Here is a 4,913-nt window from a genome sequence, read left to right as displayed (position 1 = left end):
TTAACAAGAATCACTAACTTCCATCATTGCCTGCTGGGATTGCTGCCTTGAGGTTGGCCTGCTCAAGGAGAATGTTGTCCTTGGGCCACCCTCTTGTTTCCAATGGCTCATACTGACTCCCATGACTCAGAGTTCCAGCTTAAAGCTCACTCTAATTTTAGGCAGGTCAGTTCTCTTGAGTTCTGTTTTATACTTCCCTTAAAATAAAAAATTTTTAAAGTTTCTCACTGTCCACTCCCTGACATCTGTACTCTTGTTTTGGCTATTTTTCAGTCACTGCCACAACCTTGCCCTGTCCTACTTCCACTGAAAGAATATTTTGGGGTTCCCAAACAACTGGGCTTTATCTTAATTTCTTCATTTGCAACCTTATTCCATTTTGACTTTCTCCTGTAGAATCCACAGGAAATCATCACTTGCCCTGGCCTCATGTGACTCTTAGAGATAAGTGTCTTTTCCACTTTTCACTCCTAGAAAGGGTTATCTTCATGCATTATCTTCATTTGCTGGCTTTACACTCAAAATCTGGCTTCCAATCCCACCACTGAGCTGAAACTGTTCTCTCAAATCCCACTTTCTCAGCTCAAATGTCACCTCCTGCAGCAGGTCTTACTAGGTTCCCCACCCACCCCTAGAACTTTGCCTTCTAAGATTGCCTCCATCCATCCATTCTATATACTTTCGTACGTACATAACTCTTTGTTGTTGCCTTGATCAGATCATGAGATCCTGGAGGGTGGTACATGGTTTTGTCTTCTTTCTATGGCTTATGGAGCAAAGTGATACAAGGTAAGAACTTGATAATACTTGTTGGCTAACTGACTGACTCTGCAAAGTTACCAGTATTCTAAAGGCTAAATCCAATAACCAGGTACCAATCCTTTTTCTATGTGACCTCTGTTTGGCTCTTGACTCTTCTAAATATCCTCTTTTCCCTTTATTTCCATGACATTGCTATATCCTACTTGCCCTCTTTCCAATCCGCTATTCTTTCTCAGTCTCCTCCACTGAATTATCTTCCATCTCCAGCCCCTTCCTGTGGGAGGGGCTCCACTTCATGGCCCTCTTCTCTTTTCTTTCTACATTCTCTCCGTTAGTAACCATTCCAGCTCCCATGGGTTCAATGATCAACTTTATCCAGATGCCTCCTAAAATCACATCTGCAGCTCTAGTCCCTTGCCTAATCTCCAGTCCCACAACTCCAGCTGCCTGTTGGGTATCTTCCTATAGACACCTATATTTCCTACAAGTACCTCAAGGGCAGCTAGGTGGCACAATGGATAGAGCACTGGGCTTGGAATCAGGAAGACTCATCTTCATGAATTTAAATGCAGCCTCAGACACTCACCAGCTGTGTGATCCTGGGCAAGTCATTTAAACCTGTTTGCTTCAGTTTCCTCATCGGTAAATGAGCTGTAGAAGGAAATCGCAAACCACTCCAGTGTCTCTGCCAAGAAAACCCCAAAATGGGGTCATGAAGAGTTGGACATGACTGGAATGACCAAACAACAACAATAAAAGACCCCTAACTCACCAAGACTAAATTAAATTCATTATCTTCTCCTTCAACCTACCCCTCCTCAAAACTTCTCTATTTTTTGCTGAGGGCTTCAAAGTTCATCCCAACATCCAAATCTACAAACTCAGAGACATCCCTAGCATGTGCCTCCAATCTCTCTCTCTCTCTCTCTCTCTCTCTCTCTCTCTCTCTCTCTCTCTTTCTCTCTCTCTTGCTCTCTCTCTTCCCCCTCCCCCTCCCTCCCTCCCTTCTTGCCTCCCAAGTTAGCTCCCTCTCTCCTTATTAGTTGCTAAGAATCCTCAATTTCGTCCCTCTTGAATCCCTGACCTTCTTGTCTATTACACAGACTCTACTATAATAGTACTACTCTTGCATAGCCTCTTAATTGATCTCCCTGCCTCCATTCCCTCCCCTATTCAAACCATCTCCCAGTCAGCTGCCAAATGATTATTCTAAGACACAGTTGGCCATGTCACTACCCTGTCCAAAAATGTTCAGTCGTTCTCTATTTCCCCTAGAACAAGATAATAGTAATAGCTGGCATTTATCCAGTAATCAAGGTTTGTAAAGCACTTTACATGTGTAAAGTGCCACCACAAACCTGTGAGGTAGGCACTGTTATTATCCCCATTTTACAGATGAGGAGGCTGAGGCTGAGAAAAGTTAAGTAACTTTCCCAGTAAGTGCCTGAAACAGGACTCAGATTCAGGTCTCCTTGACTCTGAGATCAACACTCTTCACCACACCAAGCTCACAAATACAAACTCCACAGTCAGTGATTGAAAGCCCTTCACACATTGGCTCCAACCTTCCTTTTCAAACATTTTATACTGCGTCCTTCCTGCACGTTGCATTCTAGCCAAACTGTTCTAATAGACCTTCCCCTGAACTAGACATTGCCTCTCCTATTCCCATGCCTTTGCCCAGGCTGTTACCGGTGCTTAGAATGCTCTCCCTCCCACCCATTGCCTCTTGGGCTCCCTAGCTTCCTTCAAGGCTCAGCTCTGGCATCACCTCCTACAAGAAAACTTCTCTCCCCTGTTGTTAATATACTTTCTCTCCTGAAATGGCTTTGTGGGCAGCTAGGTGGCACTGCAGTGGATAGAATGCCAGGCCTGGAGTCAGGAAGACTCATCTTCCTGAGTTCAAATCTGATCTCAGACACTTACTAGCTGTGTGGCCCTGAGCAAGTCACTTAACCCTGTTTGCCTCAGTTTCCTCATATGTAAAATGAGCTGGAGAAGGAAATGGCAGATCCCTTGAATGGGGTCATGAAGTACTGGACAGGACTGAAAGATTGAGCAACAATAGTTTTGTATTTACTTCTCTGTGTACATAGTCTATCCCCCAGCAGAATGGAAACTCCTTGAGGGCAGAGATTACTTCATTTTTTTGCCTTTGTAACCCTAGTGCTTAGCACAGCACCAGGCACAAGGTAAGCCTCAAATGCTTGATGAGTTGAATCAAGGATGAATGAGGGAATGTCTTGACAATGACTTGAGGGTCTGAGATGGGCAAATTTATATGTACCAGAATGTCTTCTGAGGATTTCAAGTTAGCTGTGTTTTGGCAGGTTTCAACCTGGTTTTGACTTGTAAAATAAATCCACTTATATTTGTTTAGCCATTGGGTATAATTGCAGATTCCTTGTAAGGGCTGACAGAAGGCATTTCAAAGTCTCTATGGGGAGCCTTGCCAAAAGGAGCCTGTGTTGATTAAGGGAGGTAATGGTGCCAAGGACCCAGTGAGTCTTTCTAAGGTCCGTGGGATTCTAAACCCAACTCCATCGGAAAGTTTTACTTTCCACTTTTTTCGGTAATTCCCTTCTTGCTGCTGGTGAAGGTGTTAGCTGCATGGGCTTTATTTGTGGGACAGTTTCAGATTTTAAGAAGCACTTAGCCTAACAAGATATATGCACAGACACTTAATAAAGATTTTTAATAATGATAACCATGATGCATGCTGACCACATGGTCACCATATAGCCCCCTCTCCCTGTAACTGGGCAGAGAGTATCGTAGGAAACAGATGTGGTAATTTTACACAGTACTGAGACTACAAGCTTTTTCCTACCAGATCCCATTGGAAGCCAGAATGGAGAAGTAGAGTGAGGGCGGATTAGGGTGCAGGGGACCTGAATCCAAATCCTGTATCCGCTACTTGTTACCATCTGTCTTTGGGCAAGTGACTTCACTTCCCTGGGTCTGATTTTATCCATTTGAAGTTGAAGAGACTTAGGATGGATGACCTCTAAGGTTCTTTGCACCTCCAGATATGTGACCCATCTCTATGATTTTATAAATTATGTGCAGACTAATCCAATAGAATTTGATTTTGGAGAACTCATTATCCTATGTAATTCAACAAGACTTTCTTAAGTGCCTACTATGCACCAAGGCACTCTGCTAGGATCTGGAAATACAAAGATGAAAAATAAATGCCCTCATCTTCAAGAAGCTTCCAGCCTAATGACTATTCAAGCAGAAATACTATTCAAGATAGAATGCCATATGGGCAAAGGATGAGCCAATGAGTTTTTCTTGTACTTCTAGAACACATTCTAGAACACATTAGTAAACAGATGTTTAGTGAACACCTAGAAGGGTAGCAATGATTCAGTTTAATGCAATTTACCTCAACAAATATTTAAGAAGTGCCTACTATATGCAAGACCCTATGTCAGGCACTGAGGAGACAAAGACAAAGTCAAATAGTCCCTGCCCTCAAGGAGCTTACTTTGACTAATCATGTTGATGTCTACTTCATACCAGACAGTGGAGCAGGGGCAGAGGAAGGAACCAGCCTTTACAAAATGAAATTTGGGTGATAGATGAGTAAACTTAACTAGATGAATGTATATCTTAGAAAGTATGTTGGGGCAGGGACCCATTCCTGTTTTTAATTAGAAAGAACCTAATCAATTATATTAGAAGTTCTCTTTCTTTGGAAGTTTAAGGCACTAATTTTAGTCTTTCTCTCAAGCATTTAGCTACGAGCCCGCCTTTGTGTTGTTAACATAATCTCTAGAGATGCTCTTTCTGCTACTTGAACTTCCAAAGTTTTAATGTGACTGATGTTTGATGAGTATTCTGAGGTTGAAGGCACCACCAGCCTCCCTATCTCCCAGGTTCATAACCTCAGCATTATCCTATACCCTTCCCTCTCCCTCATCCCACATCTCCAATCAGTTGCCAGATTTTGCCATCTCTGACATCTGACTTCTTATTCCTATTCACATATTGTGAGTTTCTTGAGAACAGGAACTGTCTTGTTTCTCTATTGTATCCCCATCACTTATCACACTGGTTTGTACACAGTAAGAGCTTAATAAATGCCACTCATTCATTGATTCATTCCTCTCAAGGAGAGTACGTTGTAATGGGACAGAAAACAT

Source organism: Vombatus ursinus, unplaced genomic scaffold (genome assembly GCF_900497805.2).
Source record: "Vombatus ursinus unplaced genomic scaffold, bare-nosed wombat genome assembly UNPS02014799.1, whole genome shotgun sequence".
Taxonomy (NCBI): Eukaryota; Metazoa; Chordata; class Mammalia; order Diprotodontia; family Vombatidae; genus Vombatus; species Vombatus ursinus.
The sequence above is the reverse complement of the archived record's forward strand: the minus strand, read 5'-3'. Positions refer to the sequence as shown.